General features: G+C 40.3%; 1 long non-coding RNA gene across 1 annotated transcript in view; it reads right to left on the bottom strand.

Annotated features, from left to right (window-relative positions):
* Positions 1–5,442: 5,442 nt before the first annotated feature.
* Positions 5,443–21,169, bottom strand: part of LOC310843923 — a 31,999-nt gene continuing 16,272 nt past the window's right edge. The window contains exons 3-7 of the long non-coding RNA XR_014563786.1: positions 20,292–20,376; positions 19,071–19,189; positions 12,493–12,595; positions 11,993–12,026; positions 5,443–6,579 (exon numbers count right to left, since the gene is read on the bottom strand). This is a non-coding gene — a long non-coding RNA (uncharacterized lncRNA). The remainder of the gene's footprint in view (positions 6,580–11,992; positions 12,027–12,492; positions 12,596–19,070; positions 19,190–20,291; positions 20,377–21,169) is intronic.

Raw genomic sequence — 21,169 nt, 5'->3', positions numbered from 1 at the left:
CATCTGCTCTTGCTTTGGGAATGGTGGCTCAGTGTTATATTTGTGCAACATGCTGATGTTGCTCTCACATTGGAAGTCCTGTTTATAGCAGGGGAATGCCTTGGCTTTGCGTGTACCCCAAAATACATGGTGAATTCATGAATTCATGGGGTGATTCAGGGAAGGTTATCACATTCTGAGAATTCAGAGTCAGATAGTGCAGTTAATAAGGTGTCTTGAGGTGGATCACTATGTGGCCTCAACTGCTCAAGTGTGTATATCAGAAGTTAAACAAAGGGACTTAGGCAGCTACCTTATATTGAATCCACCTAGTTGAGCATTGTATACACATAAAAAGGTAAAGGACCCCTGACAGTTAAGTCCAGTAGCAGACGACTCTGGGGTTGCGGTGCTCATCTTTCTTTACAGGCCGAGGGAGCTGGCGTTTGTCGGCAGACAGTTTTTCAGGGTCATGTGGCCAGCATGACTAAGCTGCTTCTGGAGCAATGGAACACCGAAACCAAAGCATTGCACAGAAACGCCATTTACTTTCGAACTGCTAGGTTGACAGGAGCTGGGACCAAGCAACGGGAGTTCACTCCGCCATGGGGATTCGAACCACCAACCTCCTGATTGGCAAGCCCAAGAGGCTCAGTGGTTTATAATAATGTAAAAAGTACCCTGTTGGATCAGAACAAAGGTCCATCTAGTCCAGCATCTAGTTCTGACAATGGCCAACTAGATGCCTATTGGAAACCCTGCAATTGACATTCAGATGCATGCCACCTCTGATACTAGTCTAATCCCTATTAAAGACAGTTCTGTTGGCAGACATGACTACATCTTGTGATAGCAGATTCCATATTTAACGATACGCTGTGTGAAGAAGCACTTCCTTTTGCTTGTGCTGAATCTTCTGACACTCAGCTTTGTTGAATGTTCTGGGTTCTAGTATTATAAGAGGAGGAAAACTTCTCTCTATCCACCATGGGTAAATTTATACACTGACCAGAAGCGGCTCTTTGTTATTGGGATTACCTGCTCTTCTCTTCTCAGGCACAATTTACTTCCCTAATTCAAAAAACCAACAAAACCTCCAAATTAAAAAACACACACAAGTTAAAAACAATTTAAAGCAATTGAAGCAATAATAACAGCAGCAGCAGCAGCAGAACACCCCCCCCCTTTTGCCCAAGAGTCTGGTCAGCCACCTCATCTTCTGTAGCTGCAGTCAGTCAGGGACCCAGATTCCCAGACCTGCAAGGCAAGGAGCAGGTATTCCAGGAGTTATAGCCAAGATTTTAATTGTAAGTTACTGACTTGAAGAGTTACTCCTGATTTTAATCAGCCTCTAATACTCCAACACCTGAAGTTACAGAATCTGAAGATATATCATGGTAATTAGGCTTTCATTAGTTGAACCTCCATATCAATTACTCCCTAGGCAAAATACTTTGGGTCCAAAAACCTCTGTGGAGCATAAATACAGCATGTGAAATATATCTTTGCTTCCCTGTAACCTAATGAAAATCAATATTGATGGCAGGCTATGGCTATAGGCCAACTAGATGTGGTGCCCAAGGCATTATGGCTAATGTACATCTTTCTATAAGGCTGACTGCTCTCTTCATTGAGGCTAACAGGAAATGTACAGATCACAGTGGAAAGAGAGGGGTAGTTTAATCCCCCATTATCCCATGATTCTGACAAAAATCACCTCCCTACTTTGCTCTTGTGCATTGAGAAGTAAGATGTCATTGCCATTGATGTCAATGCAAAGAGCAATGTTGATTGCAAGGTGTGAGGTTTTAAACTCCCACTGTCTACTTGTTGATTCCCAATCCAGCTCACCACTCTGTGGCATCTGTTTGAAAAATTCACACACATTAAATGCTTTAATGTGGGCTTTTGTCCTACCAGCCAGATAATGTGGTCAGATAATATGTTACTTGTTTTTAATCTGACCTCCTTGCCTCTGTTGTATTTTTAATAACGTGGTTTTATGATGATACTGTGATATTACTTGCGGTAAGCTGTCATGAGTGATGCATATGCATTACAAGGACATGATAGAAATTCTCATATAAATAAAATGAAAACAAATTTAATCTTATGTCTAGTTTGGTCCTATGAGGCCCATTGATTTCTTTCCCCAATGACTGTATGCCACTATTAATTCCCTCAATATTACCTTCTAAACAGTTGTTTTGTGGGAAGAGCTTAGTACAAGAGAAATAGCATAAAGCAGACATAAAGTGATCCTTTGCAGAAGTTTTAACAATATCGCTGATGAACTGCTATAAAAATGCTCGAATGAGAAGGAATTAATATGGAAATATGACCTGTCTCTGCTCCAATTGTCATATACAAGAAAGTTTAGAAATAAGTGGCAAATGCCACAATAAAGGGAGTTCCCCTGTGAACAACAACCCAAGTGAAAATTCAGTGTTTGAAATGTTACATACCAAATTGCTAACAATGAGGTTAAAAAGGTAAAGGGACCCCTGACCATTAGGTCCAGTCGCGAACGACTCTGGGGTTGTGGCGCTCATCTCGCTCTATTGGCCAAGGGAGCCGGCGTACAGCTTCCGGGTCATGTGGCCAGCATGACTAAGCCGCTTCTGGCGGAACCAGAGCAGCGCACAGAAATGCCATTTACCTTTCCGCCAGAGCGGTACCTATTTATCTACTTGCACTTTGATGTGCTTTCAAACTGCTAGGTGGGCAGGAACTGGGACCAAGCAACAGGAGCTCATCCCGCCGCGGGGATTCGAACCGCTGACCTTCTGATCGCCAAGCCCTAGGTTCTGTGGTTTAGACCACAGCGCTACACGCTTTCCGAATAATGAGGTTAATTTACCCTAAATCCAAATACTTCAACCAAAGCTGGATTATATAATGGGATTTCAAAAATGTAGTGTGAACATATTCACCCACATAGTGTTCAGTATTTACTCATCAGGGGTAACACATTTCGGGAGTTATACAAATATATTACAGCATTAGAAAATTCATGGCAACTTCCATATTTGTTCTTGTTGTTTTAATCGCATCATTAAAAGCTTTTGGAGAAATAGATTTGGTGGCATGTTCTCTCTTTTTTTCTAATGATATACAAACTTTAAAAAGGTAAAGGTACCCCTGCCCGTACGGCCAGTCGTGTCCGACTCTAGGGTTGTGCTCCCATCTCACTTAAGAGGCTGGGGGCCAGCGCTGTCTGGAGACACTTCCGGGTCACGTGGCCAGCGTGACGAAGCTGCTCTGGCGAGCCAGCACCAGCGCAGCACACGGAAACGCCGTGTCCCTATACAAACTTTAAGTTATAACTATTATAAATGCCATTTTAATACCCCAGTATTGTGCTGTGTCAGCCCAAAGCATGTGTATTGAAAATGGATGAAAAAAACAACAGCAATTTATATTACTATTATTTAGATTCCTTACCTGTCCTTCACCATGAGGTCCCAAGGTGGGTTGCAAATATGTTAAAGGCAGTTAGAACAGATTACAATAGTGTGGGTGATGATAGGGTAGCCTTTGAACTACTCTTGACCAAAAATACAGGTTATAGACTTTAATAATTTAAGAAATCAAACTTAAAAGGAGATATTTTGCTTCTCTATTTTAATTAACTAGTTATTTCAATATGATCTTTGTTTGCAAATATTCAAAAACTCAATTCATTTTCTCCAAGAAGAAACTCAATTTATTTTCTCCACCTCAATTCATTTTCTCCAAGAAGATGGAGATAATTCTTATGTTATTTAGACATGTACATTTAGTACTTGATGTTGTATCTCACTCACTAATTTGCCCTTTAAAAGAGGCCAGATCTCGCTCATCGGTTAAGTGAGATAGATCAAATGCCAAGAACAACAAATTGAATTGTCCAGAGTTCTGATTCATCACTTTGCAATGTGGAGATTGTGATGTGCATTTTCTTCCCTATCCATCTTGCAGGAAGATAAAGCCTTATTGAGTGTCTGTGAAAAGTGTTTTGTGTGAGATAAACAGACATCGGCACACCTGCTTATCCAATCTTGTTCTCATGTTGCGTGTGCTGAAACCAAGATACGTAGCTAGCATATATTGAAGAAGCACAACATATATTAAATATTACTTCCTGAAGTAATATAATGTGAAGAAATTAATGTGAAATAGAGCATCTTAATTTGCATTACAATTTTTTTTACAAACAGGTCCTACAAAGTTCTAAACTCATGCTGAACTTTTAGAATGACTGATCTGCATTGAATCATAGAATTATGTACATGTTCACAATTCCAGTAAGCAATGGCTCTCATTATATTTTAGTATTGATAGAAACTAAAAATAAATGATGTCAAAATGCATGGAATGTACAGTACATCTAAACACACACAGTAATTCTAATGCATGTGCTGCTTGTGAACTTGTGGTTCCTAAGACTGGTCCTAAGTCCCATAGAGCACAAGCGAGTGTTGTTGTTGTTGTTGTGTTGTTGTCATTTAGTCATGTCCGACTCTTCGTGACCCTATAATATAACAATAATATAACATAATATAACATATTATAATATAACATAATAACAAGTGAGTGTTACTGTCAGGTAAACAGGCATAGATCCATGCTGCACATCTCTTTCTGGAGTGGGACTATCTGGGGCAGGAGATTTTATTCCTAAATTTCTCAGTCAGTCCTTAGATAATCAATGTGATACAACAGCAAAGGTTCTGTTTCAGTTTCTATTATTAATTAATTGCTTAAATTTGGAAACTGCCTTCATCCATAGGTCTCGTGGCGGTTCAAAACGTGAAAGTTCAATATAAAAAAAACACAAAATACATAATACCCCCCAATAATACCCCCCCACCCTTCTCTCACAACACATTTAACTGGGTATCAGATATAATCAGTCAAAAGCCTTGTTGAAGAGGAACATTTCCCCCTGGTGCCCAAAGGTGTATAATGAAGTGTATAACTGCAGAAAAGGCCTGTTCTCTTTTTTTATAATAAATTTTATTAATTTTCATCCAGTTATACATTTTAACCCGAATACAACAAATTATGACTGTTTTGAACTTCCTTCAGCGTCTCTGACAATCATCCATATTTATACCTTTAATACACATTCCCTTTTTTCATATTGCCATTGTTCCTCCTTACTCCCATTATTTCTAATAAACAATACTTATTTGTTTTTTTACAGTGCCTCTTGAAATCCCACTAGCGTTGTGTTTACACCACATATGTTTTTCAGATAGTCCACCAATTTTCCCCAGTCCTCGATGAACTTTTGGTCTTTAGTATATCTGATTTTCCCAGTTAATTTGTCCAATTCCGCATAGTCTATCAATTTTAATCTCCATTCTTCTATCGTCGGTATCTCCTCTGGTTTCCACTTCTGGGCCAACAGGATTCTGGCTGCCGTTACCGCATATTGGAGAAAAGGCCTGTTCTCATGTTGCCTCCCTCCAGAACTCTCATGGTGGAGGCACACAAAGAAGGACCTCAGATGGTGTTTTATTCAAATAATCATATGGGCACAGGAAAAGGCATTTCAAATTCTGGCCTTCAATTTAACACCATGCATAGAAATTGGATTTTACCACACATGGGCAAATGCTAATGAGCACACTCACTTGACCAATTTGTTCTGTTGAACTTGCATAGACCAGAGACCACAGAGAAAGACAACAGTCAAAATGCATTTGGGTTTTGTGATACTTTGAAAGTTGTAACTGTTCACATTGTTAGTAACACCCATCTACCCGCAGCAGCAGCCCAGACAGGGCCCTTTTACTGGTGGTTCCCCATTTGTGGAATGCCCTCCCTAGTAAGGTGTTTTTGCCCACATCATTATTAACTGTCAGGAGGATTTTGAGAACATTCCTGTTTATGCAGGCATTTGGTGGCTGAAGAATCATGTTACTGGCAACCCCGATATAACTGGATGATATAATGTTTTTAATTGTAATTGTTTTCAGAATGTTATATCTATTTTAGAATGCTTTTTTTTTTAATAAAAAAGAAATGTGGATGTGTTTGCTGCCCTGGACTCCTTTGGAAGGTAGAGCATGATGCAATTTCAATAAATAAATACACATTTTGACAGGATATATGTTTTTAATTGGGGTTTGTTTGTTTGTCTGTCTTGCTTGTGAAATAGGTAAGTGCATCTTGTCTGCTTTTACTAGTACAATGGGAGATGTCACTCCCCACCCCCACCCCCAAATGTGTATAGCAAACTTATAGCAGCTTAACAAAGTTAAGGTCAATGGCATTTGGAGAAAACACACCTGGGGACTTGCACAAACAGGATGTCATCAGGAAGGGAAACTGAAACAAACGAAAGTTTAAGGACCCTCATAATTCAGCCCTAATAAAACAACAAACACATGCATACAAAGCACAGAATTGCTCCTGGTTATGTCAAGCCAATTATGACTAACCTGTTTTCCTCCCACAGCCCATCACTTTCCTCTTTTGCTTTGTTTTGGGTTCAAAACAATTCCCCGCAAAGGTCTCAAACAGCACATTGTGTGTGGAAGACAAGCATATCTACCCAAAAGCATTGTTTCTGCCGCCAGTGTCAGAAAGCCGTTTATCGCTGTCATTTCCCTGTAACACAAAAAAACCCTGTCAGTGTGAACAAAGGAAATATCTGGTACTACGGTGCAAGATACCTTTTAGCTGACATAAAAGAGAAACAAAGGGAATGAAGGGAGACCTATTAAGGTGTCTTTCCCCCCAACATGAAATGGAACAATGCTGAACCTTTCTGCCAACAATAATAAAGGAAAGTAAAACTTGATGGCTTCATTATATTTTAAAAACATTTTGTTTGGTTTCTTTTTTTAAGTCTCTGCATGTCACATAAATTACCAAATAACATAGAAAGAAAGCAACACTGCATCAAATAAGTATTTAGGATATGTAATTAATGAGTTGAAATATACAGAGAGAGAACTTTTTCAGCAAAATGAGGTGCAGCTACAATAGGCTCTTACTGTAGTTGAGAATTTTGTTAAGATTCTGACTGTTGACAACCAAAGGCCCATCTAGTCTGTCAGTAATATAATAGAATGCCCCTTCCAAAGTTAAAAAAAATTAAAAAAATAAATCCTTCCAGTAGCACCTTAAAGACCAACTAAGTTAGTTTGATTTACTCCACGAAAAAGGGACCCCATGATTCAGTTATTTCTGCCTATCTGGATGGTTGAATCACCTTGGAGATAACTGGTTAAGACTCCCCAGTGTTACTGGTCTGTGAAAAAGCCACATGGAAACCTACTGGAAGTTGATGAACTGAATCAGAATTAGGTAAGGCTCTAAAGTTATCTCCGATTATTATCATTAGAATTCTTGATGAATTCCACTGTAATGACATGCTAACAGTCTTATTATACCAATGTAATTTCAAATTAAAATAATGATGCTTATAATTGTACATCTCCACTCAAAAAAACAAAAAAACCACCCAGAATTTACCGTACCTGCAGATTAAGGTGATGTATTCTAAACCTGATCACATGGCACACATTTCATCATAGCATTTAGCATGTTACAAAAGAGATCATTTACTAAGAATCCCACCCAAAGGCAGAGAAAATGAGAATTTTCTGTCCAACGAAGTCACACGTGTGGAAATGGATCTAGTCACTTGCCTTGTGTCTCCCTTGTTCACTGGGGGAGTTTCCTGCTGCCAACCCCTACATGTTGTCAGCTGTGCTGCAAGTGCAAAGTTGTATTTATGGGAGGGGCTGCACATGTCTAATAGTATGCATAAGCAGCCAATTGTGTATACAATATACTGATGATGCATACAGTATACAATTTTTGTTCACAAAGTATACTGCTTAGATTCAAATATGAAATATTTACCTTAAAGGTGGAACAAGACTTTGAATGGGTTATAATGTGATATTTAAGAAAGGACCATAGCTCAGTGGTAAAGCACAGGTGTTGCATGCAGAGAGCCGTAGGTACTATTTCTGGTATATCCAGTAAAAACAAAACAAAGTAAGATAACAGGTGAAGTGAAAGAGCCCAGAGAGGCTAGCTTCTGCATACACAATTGGAAGCAGTACTGCTTCTGATACCAGTTGCTGGCAACCACTGGAGGAGAAACTGCTATTGTGCTCAGGTTCTGCTTGTGGATTTCCCATAGGCATCCCACAGGATGGTGGACTAGATGGGCCATTGGTCTTATCCAGCAGGCTCTTCTTATGTTCTTAGGTGGATAAATAGTCTGATGTAGTCTAAGGATGTTTCCTATGTTCCTGATGTAATAGTGATCAGGGAGGGCATAGCTTTTTAAATATAGCATCTTCTTCATTGTTTATTGTATTTGGAGGTAGTAGATCCAAGGCCACCTCCAGCAAAGCCTTGATGCCCCTGGAATTCCTCCTCTGGTCCCTACTTCTGGTGGGAGCACCAGTGATGGCAGCTCTACATCCGTGGAGCTTTTCACAGGCATGAGGGGGGTCTGGGCTGAACATGTTGCACCACCATCTTTGCTGATGGAGTGACACCACCAATAGCACTTCCACCCTCTTACCCAGCCAGCCTTTTGTGGGGGTTCAGGATGGCTCAGTGCACTATCTATTACCATTTCTGCAAAATGTCAGTCAATTAAAACACATTTTAATTAACTAAGTAACATAGCCTTTCAATGCACATTTGCTGATTACACAGCTATACCTGTCAAGAGATGTGTGGTATGAGGTGGTACCATCAGTTTGTAATTAATTAGGAATAACAGGAATGCGAAAACACACATTTATTAATTCAACACTAACAATGTAGTCTTATTATAAACAAAAATGCACTGTGCCTAATCCTGGCATTTATTATTTTGGTGTAATGGGTTAGGAAAGCTTCACAGTAAACACAAGAAAAGCCCTAATGGGTCACACCAAAGACCCATCTAGTCCAGCTTTCTGTTCTCATTATGGCTAACAAATGCAGAGGCTAAAATTCTTAATTAAATAAATTGGCAGAACTGCATACTTGAAAGTGAACATGAATAGAAAACTTGGCAGGAAGGCCCCATCCTCCTTCATCACTGTCCAGCAGGAGGTGGGAAATTATGTGCATAGCCACTGCCATTCATAAATGGATTTTATGCCATCTCTTGAATACTGCTAGACATTCTGGTGCCACCAGCAGAGCGCCAAGACCTCTAGCTGTTAATCTATTTCACAGTTTAATTTTAGTTAATGGTGTATGTGTGTGATATATACAAAGAGAATATGGATCCCGTCTCCACTAAAGAGGAAGTTTGAGATGTCCACCCTTTAGTCAATATGTAAACAATGAGTTTATAGTATTACTTAGAAACTGGATCATCAGCAGTGCACCACAAAATCAAATGAGAAATGTGAAAAATATATTCCATACAAATAATCCCCAAACCAGCTTTCCCCCAAAACCAGATTCCTTAGGTTTTGTTATTGCTGTTTTAAACTTGACATATTTAAAAAGGATGGTGCAAAAACATGAATAAAATTAAGCTGCCTTTCAAAATCTGTATTAGTGTGAAACTAAGGTCCTTGTGAGTGAGAGCAAATTTAGCTGTTCCTTCATGGTTTGACTTTAAGAGGAAAGTGGTTTCTCCGGCAACTGTGGGGAATAAATGCCCTGATTCAGCCTTTCTTCAAAGAACACTACTTGCTGAAGAGGGAGGGGAGGGGAATGACTACTCTGCTCCACAGTAGTGATGTTAAATCTGTCACAGAGGCACACCCACAGAACAAGGAATTAGGCTGTGCACCTGGTATTGTAAAACCAGGCCAGCTCTGCCCTCCACAGCCACTCATTTGAGCATGGACATAGGAAGAGGAACACATAGGTATGAACACCTGCTCATACACTGGGGTTCTATGCCAGATGGCTATGCTCAGCATGTAGACAACTAAGGGCAAGACTAGTCTAGACATGTGACAGTAGGGCAGAAGTGTGGCTCCATTCCTTGTTCCTCATGTGGATATATGAAAGGGCTAGCCTTTCCTTCATTTTCCAGTGGACTGGCATAGAAATAACAGCTGTATGCATGTAAGCTTCTCGCTGCCACTTTCACAGCAGGCATAAATAGCTCAGTTGGTTGGACTATAGTGCTGATAACACCAAGGTTGCGGTTTCGATCCCCATATGAGACAGCTGCATATTCCTGGATTGCAGAGGGTTGGACTAGATGATCATCAGGGTCCCTTCCAACTTTATGATGCTGTGAATTCTGTCCTAGTATGCAGGGACCCATGACATTTCACCACAGTTTAAATTGACTGATTAAATCTATAGAAGTTTATCCTTTGGTGTTACAATATGTTAGAAGCCAAACTATGAAACACCTGAAACAACTGGATCGTTACGGGTTATCAATGTATATTCTAACCAGTGTAACCTACATATAGGAGAGCCTACAAATAATGAATGAAAGAAAAAAAGGGAATCTTTTAACAATATTGATTTTGATCAACTTCGCTGGACTGGTCATGTTGCTTGGATGCCTGATTATGATCTTCCAAAGCAACTACCGGTACTCTATTCCGAACTTAAAAATGGAAAGCATAGTGCTAATGCTGGTGGTCAACAAAAGATGTTTAAAGACTCTCTCAAGGCAAATCTAAAACAATGTAGTATAAACACCGAGAATTGGGAAATACTGGCTTGTGAGCACTCTCCAACTGGAGAGCAGCCTTTACCAAAGGTGTCATGGACTTTGAAGACACTTGAACTCAGGATGAAAGGAAGAAACGTGCTAAGAGGAAGGCACACTTGGCAAACCCTCACCATGATCAATTCTCACCCAGAAACCTATGTCCTCACTGTGGAAGGATGTGTGGATCCAGAACTGGCCTCCACAGTCACTTACAGACTCACTGTTAAGACCGTGTTCATGGAAGGCAATATTACTCAGCTACGAGCGATCGCCAAAGAAGAAGACTCGCACAAGCTACCACACAACAAAAACAGCAACATGAGAAGTACTTGCACATCTGTGACTAACTGCTTCACAACATCAATTTTTCATGGTTTACAGGAACACAGTCCTGAAGGAAAAGCATAACCTCATGTGTTGTACAGTTCAGTATCTTACAAAGTGAACAGGTAAAACTAATTTATGGGTTTTTCAGGAGGAAGTGATGCACTGAGCTTCTTTTGATGTACCAAGTGAGTTAGAACTGCGTGGTAGGAATCCTTTCTTGACTGCAACTTTCGCATTTATTTCCATATTATTTGCAAATGGATTTTTTTTCTTGGAAGCAAATGACATGAAAATGAGCACTAAACTTGAGTTGCATTCTGCTATATCTCTGGAAGAAGCTTTTATGTCATATGAAAGTGAAAATATAATGCAGAAATTAACAGTGAAACCACAGTGATTCCCAGTATGGTTTTAATGAACAATTCCCTATGTTAGGTGTCCTAACTCTCAGACCCTTAACAGGCTTTGGTTCTTAAGATTCCTGGGGGGGGGGGGAGGTATAACTGTTAAAGTATTTTAAAAGTGCTTTAAATGTATGGTGCAGACATGGCCTGGGAGAGATGCACACTGAGGCTCAGACAGCACATTCGAAACTGGGATATTTGGGGGTGCCTTCTGGAGTGTTAAGCTGTGATACCCGTCCCCCACACTTAACAAAATACCTGAAAATCACTGCTGACCTCATTCCCAAGAAAACTGAATACCTTTTGAGTTCTCATACTCTCTGTTTGTCTGGGCAGTTCTGGGGATTCCATTATAATAGCGTTTCCCCTTGCCTGAAGAAAACCCTACAACATTGGGAAGTCAAGTATTCAATGCTGCCCTGCTTTCAGCACCCCAATGACCACTGCTGGTTTTTCATTTCCTGATTGTTTCTTTCAACTTTCCACAGGCACCCAGTTGACCAATGATAACAGAATTCTGGACTAAATAGGCCTTTGGTCTGATCCAGAAGGGCTCTTCTTATTTTCTGTTGATCTTAATATTCCTCATATTCCTGGCGTATTCCTCAGGTAATTGGAATGCCTGTGGTCAATGACTTACCTCAGGATTTTAAGTACCAGTTAATTTTTCAGGCCTGAGAAAAGAAAAAGAAATAGAATTAAATTAATACTCTTCACTACTTACTACGACCTCTGCTATGAACAAGTAATGGACGATCGCAGTTTGGCAAGGAGTTTGAAGACTAGTCAGTCTAACTCAACCAATATCATTTCAGTGAAATAAGAATCATAAATTTGCTGGACTAGCAGAAAATAAAGCATCTTAACTGGTGCTATTTCAGTAATCGATATCTAATCTGAGCTCACCACATTTTTATTTTAGTTTGAAAGTGAGAGGGCAGAAAGGTGCTGACTTCTGTAGCCAAGGAAGGTGCTCAGCTTCTTCACATTCAGTCCCCTCTGCTGTAGAACGATCCACAGTTTCTTTCTTCTAACATTGACAAAATAGGCAATCCATCTTTTTCCACTGAGTTATTTCTACCTATCTAAACACAAGTCCTGCTTTACTAGGCATTTTTTAAAAAGAGAGTCTTAACTGACCTTATTGGCATATCCTACAGCATGTAGTCCCTCTTCCAATTGTTATGCCCCAGAATTGTAGATGTGTCTGAAAACCATGTGGAGATTGCCTGATGGGACACCTCTTAAAGCATTTTGTGCAAAAACACAGAAAGGAAACATAAGAGGTGGTCATTAATATGTAGGTATTTACAGCTGTGGAATACAAGGGCACAAGAATACTAAGACTTCACCTGTTTCTCCATAATTCACAAAAATATTTGTTAAAAACTTAGCTTCCCTCTGCTGCTGCAACAACATGACCTATGGTGCAATCCTCAAATTATTTCCTTGGAAATGCCCTCTTTAAACTTTTTATCCTTCTTAACTTTATGCCAAAGGTCTAGTGTCTAAGGAATCAACATCTTTCTATCAAGTTCAGCTTCCTTGATATTGATATTCCCCTTTCTTGTGTGCTGATCTAAGGGATAAAATAATGTTGCAGTTAGGCTGTGGCAACATAGTCATTTGACTGCTTCACTCAGATCACATTTCAGCGTGTAGTAAGGCAATTGATGAAGCAATCAGATGACCACTTGTAAATCTAACTTGATTCAACGCACATTCACACAGTTATAATGTGGGGATGCTGAACTGAAGACATGAAGAGGATGGAAGAAGGATTGTATATATGCTATCCCCACTCCCAACCTCTGCTAGATTTTAAATCCCCTATGGAACAAAACCTACAGGCATGGAAACTGTATATACACATAAGTTTTGAACTTGAGGTTGGCATCTTGCAAACAGTAGAATCCCTAGCTGTGTCAAAAAAGGCTTTGCATTACACAATTGTCATGTGTTTTATTATTCAGCAAATGGGGGAGGGCTCGGGGCCTTGACATGCAAGTAAGGCTATTTTGCCTGATCCATCCCCATCCAAAAGTTACTCTCCCCATGCTTCCAAAACCAGCTTCAGAGGATTTGGAAACCATCTGGAACAGCATGGAAGGTGGCATGAGGTGCTGTAGGGGAAATGGGGAATTATGAAAAATTGCTTCCCACCCCGTCCATTTTAGGAAGCCCCTTTAGGTCAAAGAATCTTTGCTCAACATCAGGGATGCTACTGAATGTACCCCATAGGCTCTGCTCACAAACACTTGAGAAAAACGGGCACTAAGCCACTCTCTTTCTACATGCACCATTTCCCTGAATCTCTGTGAGCAGCTGCAGTGAATTCAGAGAAAAGGTAAGAGGCGATGTGACCAAAGTTTAGACAATATTCATGACATGGAGAAATTGGATAGAGGAAAGAAGTTCTTCCCCCCTTTCTCATAACACTTTGAATTGTGGGCATTCAAGAAGATGAACGTTGAAAGTTAAAGGCAGATAAATGAAGTTTTTCACAGAGTGCATTGTTAAACTTCCACAGGAGGCAGTGATGGCCACCATCTTGGATGGCTTTAAAAGAGGATTAGACAAATTCAGGGAAGAGAAGGGTACCAATGGTTACCAGTGCATGCTCAGAGAGAGTAATGCTTCTGAATACCAGTTGCTGGAAAACACAGAGTGGGAGAGTGCTCTTGTGCTTTGGTCCTCCTTGAGGGTTTCTCACAGACATCTGGTTGGCCACTGTGAGAACAGGAAGCTGGACTAGGTGGGTCATTGGCCTGATCCTCTTCTTACGTTCTTATTAATTGCTTGAGCAGCACCTTTCTTTTACAAAATGCCAAACCCTCTATCCCTTTTCTTTGAAATATGATTGATAACTGCTGCTATTCTAAAAGTTTTCTCATCCACTGAATCAGAAAAGTGTCCATGTCCAATCAGCAATTTGCTGAACCCTTTTAACAGATTCTTGGATTGCGTAAAGCCCCAATACTGTCATGTGTCCGTGCTCTTTATAACTTTCACATAAAAGTCAAATAAAATAAATGAATAAAATTATAAATTTTTAAGTGACGAGATCTTCAAGGGTAATAAGTCAAACCAGATTGAAAATAAAGTGCCAAAGGGGACATGGCAGACTCTTTCACACTAAAACTCACTCCACTTCATAAAATGTTTTTGGGGGGCACATTGTATAGTGTAATATATTCAGAATCCCAAAATTATGAGACAGATTTACTACAGGAAAGGCAACTCTATTGTATCGCCATCCTGAGTAGAAATGGGTATATTGCTCAAATTTGTCTGAGCTGCAGTCTTATTATATAGTCACTGAACATGTAATTACACCATCTATTATTATAATTGCTTTGTCCTCTGAAGACATCTGAATATAATTAATAAGACAGGGCAAAATTATATGTTATAAAAATATTGTATGGTACATCCTGATACAAAGATTCCCCCCTCCCCATACTAATAGTCTTTTAAGTCTGCTATTTCATGCTCTTCAAGGTACAAAAGCTTTCTAAAGTGGGGGCGGGGAGACATATTTTTATTTTTGCAGCCAGTGTTTATAATAGAACAGGTAAGGCTAAATGTATGAAAGCAGTATTGCTTATACTAGTTGATCCAGCTTAGGACTAGCTATAGATATATGTGAACAGACTGCAGACCCCCTGGCTGGGTGACGAAACCCAACATGCCAATAGATGCTGCATGTACATTTCTTCCCACTGAGCTGAGGCTGCACAAGCAAACAGAAAATCATCTAAGAGAGCAAAGTAGCTATTTGGGAAGGAGAGCAGAAGGGGCACTGGATTGACTATCTTTGTTCCTGGAAAATAGCCAGTTGATATAGCTGATTCCTACAGGGCTTTGCGTGTGTAGGTCTCCAAGGTTCTCTGGAGCTGTATTGTCAGAACATGGTCATCTTCTTCACAATGTCCCTACTGGAACTAAGATCTGCCTAATTTAGGCACGATGCTGGCAGACCTATGCACTGGAAGTTGGAGCTGCTGAACTGATGGGGAAGGAGGGGTGAGTCCTTCTTTAAGAGCAAGAGGGTTGTCTTAGTAGGGAGTTCAGAATACTCCCTCCAACTTGCAACCTACCTTCCCTCAGTTTGACCCCCAATATTGCTTTTGCTTCCAGCTGGGCTCCGATACTGAAAGTGAGCCAAGCTTGGAGAAAAAGATTGCATGGGAAAAGTAGTGTTAATTCCAGGTTTGGGATGGCTCTGGCACATGACATTTTTCATGAGCTCACTTAATGAATCTTCCTCTGCATGCAGTTAGGTATATGGAGGCTCTTGCTTGTACCCTAGCTGCGGACTGGGCCCTCAACAGATGCCCTGGCAGAAAACCTGCCCTATTAAGCAGTTGGTGGAGGGGACCGAGGAATCTTTTGCTGCCTAAAAAAGGACCCTTCTACTCCATTGATTTTGATGAGAGCACATCAGATCCAAGTTTAATTATGCCAGTTTGATGCCATCATTTCTGATTTAGCTTGTCATGTCTACTCTGGCTTCTTCATTGTCAGAAAGAGACATGCTGGTGACCTTGTCATAATCATTAATGAATATTAATTAATCTGCCACAACTAAGTATTTTTAAATACTGTTTAAACCCCAAAGTGAGGGGTTTCTTGAAGAGAGATGGGTTGTTGTTAGAGTTCTTCCTTTTCTCACTTGTAAACTACAGAACACCTAGCACATTCACATAAACACTGCATTTCTGTTTTCCATTGTGAAACCTCAGCAGTTTCTCATCCTCTGGTCTTTAACAGGATATCTTTCAAAACAAACTTGAAGAGTAAGCTTATATTAGAATATATTATTGTAACTCCTGATTTAGGGATGCTTCATTAGGAAACATGCTAGGGCCTCCATAAGCTCAATCAATCAATTCTATTTAAAATTCTTCACCAGAGGTAGCTCCGAAAGTACTCTAGTATTTGACATTTTGCTTTAGAGCTGAAGTACAGGAAAACAGGCCACGTGTGAAGGTCACTGACATTTCGTCAAACAGATTAAGCATTATAAAGTGTCAAGCAACATTGTGAGATTTTCATTTATTCATGTAAGTCATGGCTCATCTTCAAATAGGGTGAGTTTATATCTTTAGAGTAAGAAAAAGAACAATTATGGACTCAGAAACCCGAGATGTAAAATAAATATGTGCTGTGTGTATGTGTCTGTTTTAAGGTATGTAAAATAATATGCACCAGACAGATACAAGGCAGATCTGCAGAAATTGATTGACACTTTCCAGAAATAGATGGGGTAAAAGCCATTAAAAATAATTGTAAAAGCGCATTTTGAGTTAGCTCAGTAATTGGTCAATTTTCCTGTACAATTGTTGGTGAAATTTTTAATGGCATATAACTTTCTTCCTTTCATGGGAACAGCATGAAATATTGCTAAATTCAAAACAACACAGAAAATAATAGAGACTCTATTATATAATAACAGTGATAAAACTAGAATACAATATACAATACTGCTTCACTTAGCTTCTGAGTTTTGCCTTTTGCATGCTGCTGATTATTATGCTGCGGTTACTTTCTCTCTTTTTTGGTAAAAAATAGATGCACTTCTGGTAGACACTAGGAGCAATGATTCTTTCCCATGGGACCTCACCACACACATAATTTTTGTGCCTGTGCTCAGCAGGACATGGACTTAAAAACTCATCTTTAGATTGCTAGGATGGTGTTGTGGATAAACTGATGAACCTGACCTGAGAGAGATGGTCAAATACCTGCTCAACCATGAAGCTCATTGAGTAACCAGTTGCTGGATCTTCACCTTATATTACAGACTTGTTGCGAGAATAAATATTAACATGCTTAAAACTCCACTACATAATAGATCCTGCCAGGAAATAGGATTCCAGTTCACAAAAATCAACATGTGATAAAATAAACAGTGATGTCTATTCTTAGAGCCGATTTATCACAGTTTTTAGCCTACTAGAATGTAATTGTCCTAAATATGGTCACATGAATATTTGATGCTTTCAAATAACCTTGTCCAATAAGAATCTCATTAAACAAGGGTGGGGAGGGGGGAGAGACAATGATGGAGTTGGAAAGGCTTATTGGATCTCTGAATCCCCCTTAACATGACTTACCCACCTCCACCTTAAGAAATACCATTTATTTCCCCCTTATCCACCCACACCCATTATCTGGATCTGACTCACCCAGGAGAAGACTACTTTTAAAAACAAAACACCTTCCCTTATTAGTTGTGTGATGCTTCCCCAATGTTACTTCACTGTTGGTGACACTCTTGCAGAGAATACCACAATGAAAGAAAGACACACCAATGCACCAAGAACATTTTTGCTATGAAAAGTTATAGGATTCCAGTAGGGTGCCACAGGATATGCATTGGGGGTGAAGCAGTAAATCAGTCCACCAAGGCTGCATTTTGTGATTGGTATAATTCACATGACCGTCTGAGAACAGGAAGACCATCTTATCTCCTCCGCTGTACGTGTACTTTTAGAATGTATTTTCACTTCTGTTGGTTCTCTCGGGGCTGAAAGAGAACGGTCGCCATGATGCTTTCTCTGTGTAAAGTCTGTAAATAAAACATAGAATGGAACTACGGAGTCTCCTGCTTATTGCTGTACGATGCCAGGAGAATAGTGTGCACAAATCATTATGATTTCTGTCACTGGGGTGTCTGGAAAAGAAGGGAGAAGCTTTCCCAGAACCATGCTCACCAGAGGACGCCCAGAGGACTGGGGGGTTGCCGACACCCCAGGGCATTTTCTAACAGTATGGCTGTCCTAAAAGATCTGCAGGTGCAAGCAGTACTGAAAGTAAGGTGAATAACTACCCCAATAACATCATGAGCACAAATCATTGTAAGTGCACAATAACCTTCTAACTGTACACTGCCCCCCCAGTAATTGTTCGTTTTTTTTTCTTTTATAGAAGAATGAAGGGGAATTTGCTCCACTTTCAGCCCAAGTAGTGTACAGTTCTTTTTCTGTCACTATAATTAGGCTAGAAACAAACATTCCTTCCGATGCCCCAGTTGAAAAGCCACAGGAGCACCCCCCACCACACACACAAGCTGTAAGACTGTTGCATAGATAGCCCTACACAACCCCCCCCCCCATACAGCCTGTGCATTTTAAAATCTGAAAGAGTCATTTGGCTCTGTGTTCCTATTGCAGGCACAACTGAGGCATGATAGCATTAAATTTGGTGCTGCACAGTGTGCTACTGTGCTCAACCAGCCAAACAACTGTGATGGCCAAATCAGCATTATTTATGGGTGATTAAACTATGGGGCAAATGTTTCCCTCTCACCTTTAACACAGCGGTATGAGCTGAAGAGTGCCAGCTGAGCCTCATCCATGTCAAAATGATAAAGATCTGGAACAAGATCTACATGACTTTGGAATTGGTAGGCAATTATGTATATAACTTTAAAAAATAAAATAATGCCTGGCTGATAGTTGATCAATGATCAGGGATCAATAGCCCATATTTTCTCAGAGAGTCAGACAATTAAGCTCAGTTTAACCCAGTGTTTCCCAACCTTGTGCCTCCAGATGTTTTTGGCCTACAACTCCCATCATCCCTGACCACTGGTCTTGCTAGCTAGGGATGATGGGAGTTGTAGGCCAAAAACATCTGGAGGCACAAGGTTGGGAAACACTGGTTTAACCTACAGAAAGGCTTCATCGTAGGAACTTTTCAAGTCTGCTTACCAGGGCTGGTTACCTCGTGGTTGTATAGGCTCCTGAGGTCAGTTGGTTTCCCCAGACAGCTTCCTCCATGGCTGTTCCCATCTCCCATACCAGAGATGGCTTAGAATGTTTTCAAGTCCCTCAGGAAAAAAAAATGGAATTATGCTTATGGACTTGTTGGTATCTGTGTGTCTCAAGAGAAAAAAGGAGTGTGCCTCCAGGGGTGAAGTCAAACCTGGAGTAGTATGTTAGCAGTATGGAACTGACTGCAAGCCCTGGCAGTGTGCACAGAGGGCTTGGACTGCCCAGACTCCCCTCTTGGCCTTGCTGATGTGGTCCAAAGGAAAACAGAGCAATACATTTGGCACCAGCTTAGCTGTAGGAGTTGCTGGAAGGAGACATGTAGAACACCATCCAACTGTCCTAGGGATTCCACTCTGGATTTGTGTAGGGTTTACTCCTTAGTCTTTTCTTCTCCCAAAGATATTCTGCAATGCAGCTGAGGTCTAGGAACAAAGTTTTCCTTCTCCTAGATGGGCTACTTTCCCAGGTTGATGAGCCCCAACTGCCCCTCATTTACCTCTACAGCATGTGCAGAAACCTCCATTTTGGCTGTTGTATCCCTTCAAAGTGCCATTGAAATTAGTGAGATGCTTTTAAGCAGCAGCATCCCAAGTCTCGCCGAAGTTACTTAGTGATGTTCAAGCTCTAATTCAAAAGATTTTTTGAGTAGATGCACCATTGGTCTCATCTGCTCAATCTGCTAGAGCTTGTCTCCACATGCAGGAGAAGTCCCTAACCAAGGGTTTGAGATGCATTGGCTACCCTCTCCTGGTTTAAGCAGCCAGTAAAAGCCATTCCTGTGGTGTGACTGTTGCTGCATGCTGACAACATCTAGAAGCCACAGGTGAGAGCTGAGTGCAGGTGGATGAATTACCTCAGAAGGGGGCATAATGTGTGAAGACTAGAGGTACTACCTCTCCTCTAACACCCCATGCATCCCTTATGGACTAAAAATGCAAAAAAGGGGGGGAGAGACAGAAAAATATGGACTGTACTATAAATGTAATAATATTCACACATGCCCACCTGAATAAATATCACAGCCTACATGACTGTACACTCTCCCCCCTAAATTGATGTGCTGGATTCTAAGTTTTTAAAATTCACAAATCAGTCAGTGGCATCCACAACAAAGGGAAATTTTAAGGCATGTATTTTGAAGTACAAAATATCACATACATTTTGAAGACGTCGTAGAATACTATGCAGAAATCTTATTCCCCTTCTGAGACATTCTGTGTGTGAGGCAGGCATGAAATCTGCACTAAGAAGGATCAAAAGTTGTGTGTTATCAAATACAAGTTGTTTCTTTCATCAATACATAGCACAGTCAGAGATTATTTTACTGGGGGGTGTAAATAGCCATGAGTCTGAAACAGTGGTATCAAAATACAATCTTCCAGATGTAAGATCCTCAAGTCTTGTCAAATATTGTGACTCGATATCTGCCTTTGAAGCCTATTAAAATACTAGCTAGAGTCAAAGAGCTTAATTCTGTCAGTAATGCCACAACAGTTTACGCCAGCTGAGAATTTGACCTGTAGCCTCTTTTTTGAATTGCCCTCCAGTCTATGAAGCTTACAATATTTTTAAAAAATAAAATCAAGAGGCAGAGTACTTGCTGTGTCCAGATGCAGAAATGAGAATCACCTTAGCAGCCGGAGATACAGCAGGGGGCCTGAAACTCCTGCAGCTTATAATGCAGAAGTGGTGATTGAAAGCAAGTTTGGGGCCACCCACTCATATGCACTATCATTGGGAGCATATTGGGAGCCCATTTAAAGCTTTTTTGGTACTATTTTTGAGTGTGATCTCCTGAAGAGTACCATTAACTGAAAAGTTTCAGCTGCTGCACTCAGCAATCATTATCATTTGCAGTAGCTGCTGATGGACAAAATTTAATTTTACTTTCTCAGTATTGTAGAGATACCTACAGACGCAAAAATTAGACAGACATCACCCTGAGGAAAGAGAAGGGCTAATGTGAATAACGTATTGATAGCCACATGAATGCTCAGCCATATATACAAAATTCTGGAACAGAAAGGAAAACATGC

This window comes from Podarcis gaigeae (assembly GCF_964106915.1).
Source record: "Podarcis gaigeae genome assembly, chromosome: 4".
Classification (NCBI taxonomy): Eukaryota; Metazoa; Chordata; class Lepidosauria; order Squamata; family Lacertidae; genus Podarcis; species Podarcis gaigeae.
This window is presented reverse-complemented; position numbering and strand designations above follow the sequence as displayed.